This window comes from Pongo pygmaeus, chromosome 19, assembly GCF_028885625.2.
Source record: "Pongo pygmaeus isolate AG05252 chromosome 19, NHGRI_mPonPyg2-v2.0_pri, whole genome shotgun sequence".
Taxonomy (NCBI): Eukaryota; Metazoa; Chordata; class Mammalia; order Primates; family Hominidae; genus Pongo; species Pongo pygmaeus.
This window is the reverse complement of record NC_072392.2, coordinates 45,887,875-45,904,772: the sequence shown is the minus strand read 5'-3', so window position 1 is coordinate 45,904,772 and position 16,898 is coordinate 45,887,875. Positions and strand designations below refer to the sequence as shown.

The window sequence follows — 16,898 nt, the reverse complement described above, 5'->3', positions numbered from 1 at the left end:
TTTTAAAGACTGTAAAAATAATATGTAAGGTGATTTACAAGTGAATGGAGGTCAAAAGAATTGCATGCTTTCAGCACACACAGAGTTAACCTTGCAGTATCTCCTTGTTTTGCCAGCCTGCTGTTACCTCATGAAGTTGACAGGACTGATCTTTTAAAAACTCCTACACAGGGCTGGATATGTTGGCTTATGCCTGTAATCCCAGCACTTTGGGAGGGAGCAGGAAGATCACTTGAGCCGAGGAGTTTGAAATCAGCCTGGGCAACAGGGAGACCCCATTTCTACCAAAAAAAAAAAGAATCAAAAAATTAGCTGGGCATGGTGGCACATGGCCTGTAGTTTCAGCTACTCAGGAGACTGAGATGGAAGGCTCATGTGAGCCCTGGTGATGAGTTTGCAGTGAGCCGATATGGCACTACTGCACTCCAGCCTGGGCAACAGAGCGAGACCCTGTCTCTAAAAATAAAAATAAAATAAATAAAACTCCTACACAGAACAGGAGGGAAATAAGCAGCTAACTTAATAGCAGAAGCCTAACCCAAAATGGAAAATAATAGAATAATTGGTTTGCCTAAGGAGAGACAAACCAGCCTCTCTATGAATTTCCATTTCAATTCTCCTCGGCCATTTAATTAGCAACTAGACACATAACTCCAAGAGCTTCTCTTTTGTGTCCTGATACTCTAGGTCTAGAAGTTCTGAGATACTGTTGCCATGTTTTTCTCATTGTTCTTTTCATGAGTTTTCAGACAGGAGTGAACATCTACCACTGGCTCCTTGGCTTTTCCCTGTCTGTATAAACTTGTTTATTAACTTGTTCTTTTTTGTGGATGATTACTTCTCAGAATCTGTCATAGTACCTAACTTAGTGTGCATTTTGCACTATATAGGTGTTGATCAAATACAAGTAGCAGCCCTCTATATAAACTGAATAACCTGTACATATGAATGACTGCTTTTGCATCTCACTGGAGATAACCCCACTTTGCTTTTGGTAGTTTTGCTATCAGGTGCTAGTTTAGGAATCCAAGCATTAGTTAGGAATGTTTCTGTGAGAAAACATAATTCAATATCTACATATAAATTTCTAAATGATCTTTGTACTGCTTGTTTCCAGTTAATTGATTTTTCTAAACTGGTTTCAAATTCTTCCAGCATAGTCTCCTTTGCTCCCTTCTTTTCTTTCTTTTTTTTTTTTTTTTTTTTTGAGACGGAATTTCACTCTGCCACCCAGGCTGGAGTACAGTGGCATGATCTAGGCTCACTGAAGCCTCCGCCTCCTCGGTTCAAGCGATTCTCCTGCCTCAGCCTCCTGAGTAGCTGGGACTGCAAGGCACCCGCCACCATGCCTGGCTAATTTTTTGTATTTTTAGTGGAGACAGGGTTTCACCATGTTGACCAGGCTGGTCTCGAACTCCTGACCTCAGGTAATCCGCCTGCCTCATCCTCCCAAAGTGCTGAGATAACAGGCGTGAGCCTCCACGCCCAGCCTGCTCCCTTATTTCTGATATTTGTAAATTTATTGTTCTTCATCTTCTGGTAGTCTTTAGAAGACACTAATTTTTAATTAATCACAATTAGACTTTGTTCCAGGTCCCAATGCTATTTTTCTTCAGCTTCAACTATTTCTGTCTTTTATAGGTTAAATTATGAAACCAAACCCCATTTGGGTTCAGTGAAATCTGTGATAGGAATTAAGGTCAGCAAAGTCTTCTTCCCCTTCAAGGAATGATTTTTTAGAGTATTTCTGATTTATTCTTGGTATCCATGATTCTTCCTTAAACTAGGGTTAGAAGTTCCTTAGAGCCCTGACAAATGATACAGTGCGTTTTTACTCTCAGCAAATTATCTACCAAGGAGAGGTTGAATCCCAAGTCCTCCCTCTTTATTTTATAGACTGGATAGGAAACTGGGTTGTAAAGCTTTCCTGCTGGGGATCTCTAATTTCCAAATTGAGTTTAAACTGCTGATTCTCTTTCTTCCCTCCAAGCTCTGATGTTAAAATAAATGTTATCTCTCCTCACAGCTGCAGTGATTTAATTGTTGTGCTTTATCAATCTTAAGTTGCAGAAATTACTTTACACTTCTTTTAATTGTAGACTTACCATTTTAGAATATTAAGTCTGTTTTTGCATCTGAGTCAAATATGTATAATAGAGAAGACGTTTATTTCTTATTTCAATTTGGTTGTAGGGAAACTGTTTCTTCAGTGCCTGGAGAAGTCATTGGAATTTGGAAACCCACTGCTTATCTGTTTTCATAGGAGTGATATGCTTCCACCATTCTAGTTTTAATGCAGTGATTTAAGGGCTATATACAGAAGCAAATACTTTGGACCAGTGGCTCTGAAACTTTAATTTATATCTGAATTACCTGGAGGGCTTGTGAAAAACACATTTCTGGGCGCTACACCAGATTTTTATTTGGTAGATCAGGGGTGGGGCCCAAGAATTTGCATTCCTAGCAAGTTGTCAGGTGATTCTGCTGGTCAGGATCCCACACTGAGAATCACTGCTTAGAGGATTTTTTTCTCTCATTTCAGAAACATGCCCTTTTAAGGAAGCTGATTATATTAGAAAAAGAGAAGGGAAAAAATACAAACACAAAAAACAAACAAAACTACCTCAAGGAGATGACAGGGTTGTTTCTTTTTTTTTTTTTAAGTAAATATTCAGATTATCTCCGTGTGAGGGTGTGAATTTGCAACTACAAGTAATGTGGCATTTGTATGGGATCTGAGATGTGATCAAGTGAACATTCAAAGAATGATAAGCAAAATCTTTAAATCTTATCACTGTTAGTTGCAATAGAAGACTTAGAAAGACAAGGAGAGATATTGTGAAAAAGTCTATCTATAAGAGACCTGAATTAAAATCTCTACTCTGCCACTTAGACTTCATTCATGTGAATTTGGAGTGCGTAACCTTACTGGGTTGTTTTAGTATTTTATTTATTTATTTATTTATTTATTTATTTATTTATTTATTGAGATGGAGTTTTGCTCCTGTTGCCCAGGCTGGAGTGCAATGGCACAGTCTCAGCTCACTGCAACCTCTGCCTCCTGGGTTCAAGCAATTCTTCTGCCTCAGCCTCCTTAGTAGCTGGGATTACAGGCACCTGCCATCACGCCCAGTTAATTTTTTGTATTTTTAGTAGAGATGGGGTTTCATCATGGTGGCCAGGCTGGTCTTGAACTCGTAACCTCAGGTGATCCACCCACCTCGGCCTCCCGAAGTGCAGGGGTTACAGGCGTGAGCCACCGCACCCAGCCTAGTATTGAATGAGATAAATCTGAAATGCTTTACTTATGGTAGCTGTCCATCAAAGTTACTTTCATAGAATCTGGCCTCCTCAGTTGCTTTTGTACACTCAGGAATCTTTTCAAAGTTTAAGGGTGATAAATTTTATCCAAAGTAGTTATTCATAAAATAATTGGATCCCAACAATTACACGCCTGTGCATCTGTAGAAGTGCAGACATAGAAGATGTGGGACTTATTCTCCAAGCACACAAAATCTACTTATAGATTTAGGATTCTTTCTTTTGAAAGTACCAGAATACCATATTAAAAGTGAGATAATGTTTAAGATGAGAAGGCCAGGACGAAGGCAATTACAGACTTGATACAGTGATTAATGCAGTTGTCAAGGTTCTGAGTTCTGTCTGTTTGCTCTACCATCTTTAACTTCCTTTTGTCCTTGGGCCTCTCTTTTTGAGGTCACAAAATGGCTGTCACAGCTCTAGATATCAAATCTGCATGACTGCATCCAAAGGCATAGAAAGGGCAGTTTGTTTTCTCAAATCTCCTTTGTCAAGGTGGAAAACTTTTCCCACAAGCCCACAGCAGACTTGTCCTCAAGCCTTGAAGACCACTATTAGGATATATGACTGTTCTGGGCTTCAGGGAGGCTAAGCTGAAAAGGCGGGTACTTGGCATTGTCAGTCTGAGTACTGGGACTGGTAGGTAAAAGAGGTTAGAGATGACTGTTGGGTAGACAACAGAAACTGCCATAGGGAGACAAGACTATGCACAGATTAGAGAACAGTTCTGGGCAATTTATCATTAGGCTGAATTGTGTCCTCTAGGCCAGGAGTTGGCAATCTTTTTTTTGTTGTTGTTAAGGACCAGTTAGTAAATATTTCAGGCCTCACCTAAAGATGCCAAAAGCCACATATGGTCTCTGTTGCACATTCTTTGTCCTTTTTTAAAAAAAAACAAACAAACAATCCTTTTTAAAATGCAAAAGCCATTCTTAGCTTGCTGGCTGTATAAAAACAGACCATGGGCCACATTTGGCCCACAGGCTATAGTTTGCCAACCCCTGCCTACACAAGGAAGGTTCAGAAAGGGATCTCCTACTTCAGTGGGACTGAAGTCATCATTTTGAAGCCTCCTGAAATTCTGGGATTTGACTGGTGCTTTGAAGGATGGGTGAGATTTGGACTGAGAGATGTGTTCCTTCTAAAGGACACAGTGAGAGGAGAAACAAGCCTATGATGCTTACCATAACACAGTTGTGTGTTACGTGCAATGAGTGAAGAACAGCAATACCTTTGCAAATGAAATAGGCTAATTGCAGGCCAGAGTTAGGGAGTAATGTGGCATGAGTATCTTGACTCTCTTAGCCACTGACAGGCCAAGCTGCTAAGAGGCTCTGAGAAATGAAGATGCTCTTTTGGCTTAAAGCCTCCATGTTGATCTGGAGCCCAAGGGAGGCAGTGTTTCATGTAACAATTGGCTCTTCCAGTAGGAGCTGTTGCTACTATTACTAATTAAGGAACAAATATCATGTGTTCAGGGGAGTGAAGACTGTTGGTCTCTTAATTATACCTATATACAAAGATTATAACTTATCTTCAATTTATGTTATTTTTATAGCAACAAGGAAGAATTGCAACAACTAATACTAAGTCACTTATTCATTGAACATTTATTGAATGTTTACTGTGTGCCAGGCCCTGGCAATAGAAGTTGAGAAGCTCATAGTCCAGAGGGGGATAAAGAACCTGTATAGCAGTAATTACAGTAGTGAGTTAAGAGTTAGAAAATGTGTGCACAAGGAACTGTGGATGCCTGGAAGAAGGAACCACTCAATTTATCCTGATTTAAATTTTCAAATTGACTCAGTTAAATTCAGTAACCACAGATTGTATCCCTAATACTAGACAATTTGCAAATCTGTACCATTTATCACAAAAAAAGCCTATGTAAAATACTATGAGTGGATTAAATCCAAATCATCACCTCTCCAGAAAAAGCCATTTCAAACATTCTGTGGCTGATATTAAGTTTTTGCGATCCTCTTCATGTGCAAAGTATATAACTATAGTGTTGTATTTCCCATTGTACTTAATTAATTTTTTGCTTCCCAGTTTATTGGTGTAAATATTGGATTCTAGAAAACAATTGTTTCCCCCCAGTAAAACCTTCAAAGACGAAGATTATGGGCCAGGCACAGTGGCTTATGCCTGTAGCACTTTGGGAGGCCCAGGTGGGCGGATCATGAGGTCAGGAGTTCAAGACCAGCCTGGCTAACATAGTGAAACCTCATCTCTACTAAAAATACAAAGCCGAGCATGGTGGCGGGCGCCTGTAGTCCCAGCTACTTGGGAGGCTAAGGCAGGAGAATCGCTTGAACCCAGCAGTCAGAGGTTGCAGTGAGCCGAGATCACACCACTGCACTCTAGCCTGGACAGCACAGCAAGACTGTCTCAAGAAAAAAAAAAAGAAGAAGAAGATTATGGTGGTGGGCAGAATAATGGCCCTCAGTAGAGTCCTCATTCTAATCAGCTGTGAACCTGTAAATATGTTATCTTAACATAGTAAATGAGGAATTAAGTTTAAAATAGGAAGATTACCCTGGATTATCGGGGCAGGATGCAACATAATCAGTCACAAAGGCTGTTAAAGTAGAAGAGGGACACCCAAAACTATAAAAACCCTGGAAGACAACCTAGGCAGTACCATTCTGGACACAGGAACAGGCAAAGATTTTATGACACAGATGCCAAAAGCAATTGCAAAGAAGTAAAAGTTGACTCTAATTAAACTAAAGAGCTTCTGCACAGCAAAAGAAACTATCAACAGAGTGAACAGACAACCTGTAGAATGGGAGAAAATGTTTACAAACTATGCATCTGACAAAGGTCTGATATCCAACATCTATAAGGAACTTAAACAAATATACAAGAAAAAAAAACCAAAAAACTCCATTTAAAAGTGGGCCAAAGGGCCGGACACGGTGGCTCACACCTGTAATCCCAGCACTTTGGGAGGCTGAGGTGGGAGGATCACTTGAGGTCGGGAGTTCAAGAGTGGCCTGGCCAACATGGTGAAACCTGTCTCTACTAAAAATACAAAAATTAGCCGGGCATCATGGCATATGCCTGTAATCCCAGCTACTTGGGAGGCTGAAGCATGAGAATTGCTTGAACCTGGGAGGCGTATGTTGCAGTGAGCTGAGATCATGCCACTGCACTCCAGCCTCGGGGACAGAGCGAGACTCTGTCTCAAAAAAGAAAAGAAAAAAAGTGGGCAAAGGAGACTGAGCACAGTAGCTCTTGCCTGTAATCCCAGCACTTTGGGAGGCCAAGGCAGGTGGATCACTTGAGGTCAGGAGTTCGTGACTAGCCTGGCCAACATGGCGAAACTCTGTCCATACTAAAAATTACAAAAATTAACTGGGCATGTTGGTACGCTCCTGTAATCGCGGTGGCTGGAGCAAGAGAATTGCTTGAACCCAGGATGCAGAGGTTGCAGTGAGCTGAGATTGCACCACTGCACTCCATCCTGGGTGATAGAATGAGACTCTGTCTCAAAAAAAAAAAAAGTGGGCAAAGGACATGAAGAGATGCTTTTCTAAAGAAGACGTACATGTTGCCAACAATCATATGAAAAAAAGCTCAACATCACTGATCATTAGAGAAATGCAAATCAAAACCATAGTGAGATACCATCTCACAGCAGTCAGAATGGCTATTATTAAAAGTCAAAAAATAACAAATGCTGAGGAGATTGTGGAGAAAATGGAATGCTTATACACTGTTAGTGGGAGTGTAAATTAGTTCAACCATTGTGGAAAGCAGCGTGGCAATTCCTCAAAGAGCTAAAAACAGAATTACCGCCGGCATGCTGGCTCACGCCTATAATCCCAGCACTTTGAGAGGCCAAGGCTGGTGGATCACCTGAGGTCAGGAGTTCAAAACCAGCCTGGTCAACATGGTGAAACCCTATCTCTACTAAAAATACAAAAAATTAGCTGTGCTTGGTGGTGGGCACCTGTAATCCCAGCTACTCAGGAGATTGACGCAGGAGAATCGCTTGAACTCAAGAGGTGGAGGTTGCAGTGAGCCAAGGTCGCGCCATTGCACTCCAGCCTGGAAAACAAGAGCGAAACTCCATCTCAAAAAAACAGAGCTACCATTCGACCCAACAATCCCATTACTGGGTATATACCCAAAGGAATATAAATCATTCCATCATAATGACACATGCATGTATATGTTCATTGCAGCCCTATTTACAACAGCAAAGACATGGAATCAACCTAAATGCCCATCGATGATAGACTGGATAAAGAAAATGTGGTACATATATACCACGAAATACTATGCAGCCATAAAAAAAGAACAAGATCATGGCCTTTGCAGGAGCATGGATGGAGCTGGATGCTGTTACCCTTAGCAAACTAACACAGGAACAGAAAGCCAAATACCACATGTTCTTATAAGTGGGAGCTAAATGATGAGAACATATGGACACATAGAGGAGAACACAGACACCAGGGCCTACCAGAGAGTGGAGGGTGCAAAGAAGGAGGGGATCAGGAAAAATAACTAATGAGTCCTAGGCTTAATACCTGGATGATGAAATAATCTATAAAGCAAACCCCTGTGACATGAGTTTATTCATATAACAAAACTGCATATATACCCAGGAACTTAAAAGTTAAAAAAAGAAAAAGAAAAAAAAGTGGAAGAGGAACCCAGGAAAGGAGGTTAGATTGATGTGACAAAAGAAGAACTCAACCCACCTTTATCGATATTGAAGATAGAGGAAGGGGGCCATGAGCCAAAGAATGCAGATAGCTACTAGATGCTAGAAAAGGCAAAGAAATGGATTCTCCTAAAAATAGTTAGGGCTACCATAACAAGTATAAGCCATTTAAACAGACTGATCGCTTAAATAACAAATATTTATTTTCTCATAGTTTTGGAGGCTGAAAGTCAAAGATCAGTGTGTTGGCAAGGGTTGATTTCTTCTGAGGCTGACCTTCTTGGCCTGTAGAAGGCTGTCCTCTCCCTCTGTTTTCACATGGTCTTTCCTCTGGTTGTATCTGTGTCCTAATCTCTTTTTCTATTTTATTTATTTATTTATTTATTTTTTCAGACAGAGTCTTGCTCTGCCATCTAGGCTAAAATGCAGTGGTGTGATCATAGCTCACTGTAAACTTGAACTGCTGGGCTCAAGCAATCCTTCTGCCTCAGCCTCCCGAGTAGCTAGGGCTACAGGCATGCCCAGCTATTTTGTTTTTATTTTTTTGTAGAGATGGCATCTTGCTATGTTGCTCAGGCTGGTCTCCATCTCCTGGCCTCAAGTGATTCTCTTGCCTTGGCCTCTCAAAGTGCTGGGATTATAGGCATGAGCCACTACATGTGGCCCTAATCTCTTTTCATGAGAATATGAGTCATATTGGATTAGGGCCTACCTATATTGGATTAAGGCCCATCCATATTGGAACCGCCCCTAGGTTACTAAACCTCATTTTAACTTGATTACTCTTTAAAGGCTCTGTCTCCAAATACAACCACATTCTGAGGTACTGGGGATTGAAACTTAAACATATGAATTTTGGGGGACACAATTTAGCCTGTAACATTCCCCTAGATCCTACAGAAGGAACACAGGTCTGCCAACTGTTTGATTTTAGAACTCCTTGCCTCTAGACTATAAAATAATAAATGTATGTTGTTTAAGCCATCAAGTTTGTGGTAATTTGTTACAGCATATTAGAAAATGAGTTTAATTGTAAGTAACTTGAATCTATTAGTAGGAGGCTGATTAACTGAATCGTGGGACATCTTTACAATGAAATGTTATGCAGCAATCAGAAACAATGAAATGAATGTCTTAACAGATGAATGGATAAACAAAATGTCATATATGTGTGCAATGGAATATTATTCAGGCTTAAAAAGGAGAGAAATTCTGACACATGCTACAACATGCATGTATCTTGGGGACCTTATGCTAAGTAAGATAACTCAGTTAAAGACAAACACTGTATGATTCCACTTACATGAATTATCTAGACCAGTCAAAACTCATAGAAACAAAGTGAGTGGTAGTTGCTAAGGGTTGGAATAGGGGGAAATGAAGAGTTGTTTGATGGATATAGATTCAGTTCTTTGAGATGAAAAAGCTTTAGAGATTGACTTTACAACAATGTGAATCTACTGAACTGTACAGTTAACAATTGTTAAGATGGGGCTGGGTGTGATGGCTTATGCCAACACTTTGGGAGGCCAAGGCAGGAGGATCGTTTGAGCTCAGGAGTTTGCAACCTTTCTGGGAAACATAGTGAGACCCCATCTCTACAGAAAAATTTAAAAATTACCTGGGTGTGTTCATTTTTAGTCCCAGCAACTAGGGAGGCTGAGATGGGAGGATCGCTTGAGCCTGAGAGGTCCAGGCTTCAGTGAGCCATGATCACGCCACTGTACTTCAGCCTGGGTGACAGCAAGACTCTGTCTCAAAAAAATCAGTTAAGATGGTTGATATGGTTTGACTGTGTCCCCACCCAAATCTCATATTGAATTCCCACGTGTTATAGGAGGGAAACTCTGGTGGGAGGTAACAGAATCATGGGGCAAGTCTTTCCCATGCTGTTCTCATGATAGTGAATAAGTCTCATGAGATCTGATGGTTTTAAAGAGAGGAGTTCCCCTGCACAAGCTCTCTCTCTTTACCTGCTGCCATCCATGTAAGATGTGACTTGCTCTTCGTTGCCTTCTGCCATGATTGTGAGGCTTCCCCAGCCACATGGAACTGTAAGCCCAATTAAACCTCTTTCTTTGTAAATTGCCCAGTTTTGGGTATGTCTTTGTCAGCAGCATGAAAATGGACTAATACAGTAAATTGGTACCAGTAGAATGCTGAAATGAGTTAAGACTTTGGGGGACTGTTGGGAAGGCATGATTGGTTTTGAAATGTGAGGACATGAGATTTGGGAGGGGCCAGGGGTGGAATGATATGGTTTGGCTGCGTCCCCACCCAAATCTTGAATTCCGACATGTTGTGGGAGGGAACCGGTGGGAGGTAATTGAATCATGGGTAAATTTTATGTTATGTTATTTTTTATGTTATGTAGTTTTTTTAAAAAATAGTGAAACAAAGATACTAAGTTTAAAAGGCAAGGGCAGAAAAATAGGTGCAGTGTGCTTTCATTTGTGTATTATGGAGAAAGAACATCTACACACACAATGCTTGTATGTACACAGAATAATCCTGAAAGGATTCCTTAGGAACTGGCATAGTGATTACTTCTAGGAATGGGGTTGTGGTAGGTGGGAGGACGGGGATGGAGGAAGACTTAAAAATACTCTTTGACACCTTCTTAGTTGTTTACCACATATATGTGTTACATACTAAAATAATTGTTTTTGGGGGTTTTGTTTGTTTGTTTTTGTTTTTTGAGACAGAGTCTCACTCTGTTGCCCAAGCTGGAGTGCAGTGGTGGGATCACGGCTCACTGCAGCCTCAACCTCCTGGGCTCAAACGGTCCTCTCGCCTCAGCCTCTTGCGTAGCTGGGACTATAGGCATGCACCACCAAGCCCAGCTGTAATAGAGGTCTTTTAATGCATCATTAAAATATCACAAACAGGTCTTAGCAACCATACAGTATCTTGTTTCTGTAGCTGGACAACTCTTAGATCTTATTCATCAGCCTGCTAAACTGTTCCTTTTTCAGTGACATATAGATCATCTGAAAGTTTTCTGTTATCTTTGTTTTTAACTGTTGTGGATTGCTAAATCAAAGCAGTTGAATTTGAAACAAACTCAATGTCATTTCCTTCAAGGATTAATACATTTTTCTGGACTTAAGATAACTGAATAAGCAACACCCGGCCTTATCTAAACCATCCAGATGTATTTTTCACCCAAGAAATTTTGGATTTCATCAAGAGACCCATGCTCCTGGAAAACTAAGTTGATGGGGAAAGGAGCATGCACAGACCTCATCTTGTAATGGAAGCCCAGTGTAACACCCTTGGTCATGTTCTGTACATGATTACAAATAGTGCAAGCAGTAGCCACTTCCTTTCTATTTCCCAATAATTTGTCAACCTAGCACCTCTTCTTTTCCAAGGAGAATGCATCCTACATTGATGTAATTGAAGTCCCTCCCTAACTTCCTCTGGGGCTCTTCAAAATAACTGTGCATCCTTTCAGAGTGATGTCTGCATTTTCTGGAATGTCAATAGTCTGATCACCAAGAGTGGTCTTCATTCTCTCAGGAGATACACGAAAGAATTGAAATAATTGTTTTTAAATGTATAATTTGAGCAAAGACTTTAGAGAATTTCCTTAGTTGGATCAGACACAGACTATGAAATTGCTTTGTCAATGCAGTTATACCTAAGTGCCAGGGTATGTCTTGGCCTTTAAAGGATTAAAAGCTCTTACTCCCAAAGTTGCTGGGCTTTGGGGTATAAATATATTTTATTGTTTGATGTCTGATAGTATATTTTTCTTTTTATTTTTTGAGGCAGGATCTCACTCTATTGTGCAGGCCAGAGTGCAATGGCGTGATCTCAGCTCACTGCAGCCTCAACTTCCTGAGCTCAGGCGATCCTCCGACCTCAGCCCCCTGAGTAGATGGGACTACAGGTGCACGCCACCACGCCCAGCTAATTTTTTGTATTTTTAGTAGAGAATGGGGTTTTGCCAATGTTGCCCAGGCTGGTCTGAAACTCCTGGGCTCCAGGGATCTGCCTGCCTCAGTCTCCCAAATTGTTGGGATTACAGGCATGGGCCACCATGCCCAGCCTATGTCTAAATAGTACATTTTCAGAGTCATTAGTTTCTTTAAGTACAGCTGCAATGTATTCACTTAGAACCACAAAAAAAGATTAAAAAAAAAAAAAGGAGAGGATGAAAGATGGAAGAAAAAAGGAAAGAGGAAAGAAATAGTAAATGTTCTCTGCCCTTAAAACCATATAATCTATAACAAGAATAGGGTAAAAGAGACTTAACAGTAACAACAGGGCAACAGGTTTTGACTCTCGTGGGATTATTTATTCGTTTTTTTTTTTGTTTTTTGTTTTTTTTAGATGGAGTTTTGCTCTGTCTCCCAGGCTGGAGTGCAGTGGCGCAATCTCGGCTCACTGCAACCTCTGCCTCCTGGGTTCAAGTGATTCCCCTGCCTCAGCCTCCCGAGTAGCTGGGATTACGGGCATCTGCCACCACACCCAGCTAATTTTGTATTTTTAGTGGAGACGGGGTTTCACCATGTTGGCTAGGCTGGTCTTGAACTCCTGACCTCAGGTGATCCACCCGCCTCGGCCTCCCAAAGTGCTGGGATTACAGGTGTGAGCCACCATGCCTGGCCTCTTGTGGGATTATTTCTTAAGACTTCTGCTTGTAAATTGTTGGGTAACTGCACAAGTTAGATTTTAACACTCTTGAAAACCTCCTTCTTAGTACATGAGTTCTTGCATCATACAGTCCATATAAAAATTTGCAACATTTTATTACTATAATTGTTCCTTAGAAGCTGTTCTGGATTGAAACTTCTTGTTATGGTGCAGATGTTTTTCTTACCACCAATCTTAACCCGTGTTTTTCTCCACACAATACTTAGCTAAAGGGACATGTTTCCCCAAGTCATATCCTATCTTTGTAGTTTTTGCATCCCCATAAAAAGCAAAAAACTGTTTTTGTAACCTGCTCAGTTACCTTTCCCTTTTTGTTTGGTGTTTTACCTTAGCTACTAATAATTCAGCACCCAGAAAAGTGCTTAATACACAGTAGGGGTACAATAAATGGCAATGAATGACTCATTGTGAGCTCAATTGCTTCCAGGTTATGTAGGGAATATGATTTTGTCTTTAAGAATGAAAAACACTTAAGACTTGATATAAGCAAAATTTCCCTTGAAGACAAAAGTTTCTTTGAAAGAAAATTTTAACCCAAATATATAAGCCTTTTACATCTAGGAAGGAGATTAATATTATTATAGTAGTATTTATTATTATTATTATTAGAAGCAACAGTAATAGTGGCAACATCAGAAGCTAAGTTATTCTAAGTGTTTTTTTTAATTACTTTTTTTTTGGTAGAGACAGGTGTCTTGCTATGTTGTGCAGGCTGGACTTGAACTCCCAGGCTCAAGTCCTCCCACATCAGCCTCTAGAGCGGCTGAGTATCTAGAACTACAGGCACATGTTACCACACCTGGCTCTAAGTCTCTAAATGCTTTTCTTATGTTGTCTCTCATACAATCTTTCCAACAACCCTAATAGATAGATGTTATTGTTGTGCCCATTTTTATGGATGAGGAAATTGAGCTCAAAGAAATTAAGGAATGTGCTCAAAATCACACTGCTAGTAAGTGGCAGAACCAGGATATGAACTCAGTTTAGTTAAGATTTGGGCTTGATACATCCAATGCAAGAATATGAGTTTGACTTTGCCCTCCTCAAAATTCCTGCCAAAGGGACATGCGAAAGAAGAAAATAAAGAAAAGAGAATTGGTGTCTGCACTACAAACTGGGAAAGATCACTATCTTCATGCTAGAAGAAACATTGAGGGAATTTACAATATGAAATTCAGGCAATGAGGTTGAGGTAAAGGCCTACCACTGAGAGGTGCTATGTATAATTAAGCCCACCTAGGCCAGGCACGGTGGCTCATGCCTGTAATCCGAGCACTTTGGGAGGCCGAGGTGGGCGGATCACAAGGTCGGGAGATAGAGACCATCCTTATCAACATGGTGAAACCCTGTTTCTACTAAAAATACAAAAATTAGCCCGTCATTGTGGTGCGCACCTGTAGTCCCAGCTACTCGGGAGGCTGAGGCAGGAGAATCACTTGAACCCGGGAGGCGGAGGCTGCAGTGAGCAGAGATCGCGCCACTGCACTCCAGCCTGGGCAACAGAGAGTGAGACTCTGGAAAAAAAAAAAAAATCTCTGCAGTGAATTAAGGCTGCATTTTGTATTCCTAGCTTACTAAAAATGTTTGAAACCAGAAATGACTATTTTGTCAAAGCTTTTTAGCATCTATTTAAATAATTGTGTAGTTTAGTAGAGGTCCTAAATATTAATTCGACCTTGCAATCTTGGAATAAGCCATATACTCATGAGAAACACTGTTCACTCTGCAGAACCCGGAAACAATTCAGGAATTAGAATTACCAGGTCTTGGCTGGGCATGGTGGCTCACGCCTGTAATCCCAGCACTTTGGGAGGCCGAGGTGGGTGGATCACGAGGTGAGGAGATAGAGACCATCCTGGCTAACATGATGAAACCCCATCTCTACTAAAAATGCAAAAAATTAGCCGGCGTGGTGGCACGCGCCTGTAGTCCCAGCTACTCGGGAGGCTGAGGCAGGAGAATCGCTTGAACCCAGGAGGCGGAGGTTGCAGAGAGCCGAGATTGCGCCACTGTACTCCAGCCTGGGTGACAGAGCAGGACTCCGTCTCAAAAAAAAAAAAAAAATTACCAGGTCTCAGAAGGTAGGGAAATGAACTTGACCTTTGTCCTTTGTCTTCCTTTAGGTTTCTCACAATTTAATTTAGAACTAAATATGTTGGTTGCAAGTAAACACTTGTTCCATGAACCAACTATGTTGTAATGCCATCAGCCCATTTTAATGGATACCTTGTATCTTAATGAATTGTTTCAGTTGATGAATATATATATAAAGTCTTAAAATAACTTTAGGAATGCAAGTGGAGTTACAGGACCTCTTTCTTGAAAGGTCATTTTTTTTTTCTTTGAGACAGAGTGTCGCTCTGTCACCCATTCTGGTAGCGTGATCTTGGCTCACTGCAACCTTCACCTCCCGGGTTCAAGTGATTCTTCTGTCTCAGCCTCCCCAGTAGCTGGGATTACAATTGAGCGCCACCACACCTGGCTAATTTTTGTATTTTTAGTAGAGATGGGTTTTCACCATGTTGGGCAGGCTGGTCTCGAACTCCTGACCTCAGGTGGTCTACCCGCCTCGGCCTCCCAAAGTGCTGGGATTACAGGCATGAGCCACCGTGCCCGGCTGAAAGGTCATTTTGAAAGAGCTAGTGTGGACATCTGAAATATTTATAAGAATGAAAGCTGCAACATCTTAACTAGTGTAATTTGGTTTAATTTGTACTTTTCTCTCTTCAGGTTTGTTTTGTTTTGTTTTTGGAGACAGGATCTAGCTCTGTTGCCCAGGCCAGATGGCAGCGGCACAATTATGGCTCACTTGAAGCCTTGAACTCCTAAACTCAAGTGATCCTCCCACCTCGGCCTCCCAACTAGCCAGGCCTACAGAGGTGTGCCACCATACTTGGCTGATTATTATTATTATTTTTTGTGTCATGAAGATGGGGTCTTACTATGTTGCCCAGGCAGGTTTCCAACTCCTGGGCTCAAGCTCTCTCCAGTTTTTATTATTATTATTATTATTATTATTATTATTATTAATTTTTTTCGAGATGGAGTTTTGCTCTTATTGCCCAGGCTGGAGTGCTATGGCCATGACCTTGGCTCACGGTAGCCTCCACCACCTGGGTTCAAGCGATTCTCCTGCCTCAACCTCCAGAGTAGCTGGGATTACAGGCGCCTGCCACCATACCCAGCTAATTTTTTGTATTTTTAGTAGAGACGGGATTTGACCACATTGGCCAGGCTGGTCTTGAACTCCTGACCTCAGGTGATCCACCCACCTCCCAAAGTGTTGGGATTACAGGCGTGAGCCACCATGCCTGGCCTCTCTCTAGTTTTTATACTGTGACAATGACAAGCCACTTTTGATGTGCTTAGTATTATCTATATTAGTATCTGTTGTAGTATGAGCGCTTGGGAAGATTGAAAGCAGCTCTGATCTCTACCATTTTAATTCTTTCAAATATTTATTATTAAGCCTTTAGCCTTCCTAGTACGAGTTCCAGAAGTCTTCAAATATTTTATATATTTTTTAAGCTAGATGGAGAGTAAATGTTCCTATTTTCCCCCCTCCAAAATATAAGAGAACAAGAATTAAAAAGACTTTACATTTGTAGGATTTTTAACAATGATTTTTGTTTGTTTGTTTGTTTTTTGAGATTGAGTTTCACTCTGTAGCCCAGGCTGGAGTGCAGTGGCGCAATCTCGGCTCACTGCAACCTCCACCTCTCAGGTTCACACCATTCTCCTGCCTCAGCCTCCCGAGTAGCTGGGACTGCAGGCTCCCGCCACCACACCCGGCTAATTTTTTGTATTTTTAGTAGAGACGGGGTTTCACCGTGTTAGTCAGGATGATCTTGATCTCCTGACCTCGTGATCCACCCGCCTCGGCCTCCAAAAGTGCTGGGATTATAGGCGTGAGCCACCACACCCAGCCAACAATGATTTTAAATATTTGGTTATTTCTGATTATTTTCTAGAAGAGGAAGAGAGAGGGACAATGCCAGATGAGACTTGGTTTTAAGACAGAAAACTAAAAGTAGACAAAGGGTCAGAGTAGAAAAAAAATGAGAAGGAAGTAAACCAGGAGCAAGGCTGTTATCAGAAAGAGTAACTCTGAGCTTTACTTTCTTTAAGTTTATTTGCACTCTAAAACTCTTATCTCTGAGGGTATACTTCAGATGAAACAGCCCTACCTGTGAAAAATTAAAGTAGGAATCAACTAGGATAGCTATAAAGTAGTTATAAG

At 41.1% G+C, this 16,898-nt stretch overlaps 1 protein-coding gene and 1 pseudogene across 4 annotated transcripts in view; one reads left to right on the top strand and one right to left on the bottom strand.

The window, feature by feature from the left end:
• The window catches only part of SSH2 (slingshot protein phosphatase 2), a 301,846-nt gene that overhangs the window by 62,546 nt on the left and 222,402 nt on the right, over positions 1–16,898 (top strand). The window lies entirely within an intron of this gene.
• Positions 10,937–11,510, bottom strand: LOC129017571 (large ribosomal subunit protein uL6-like; annotated as a pseudogene).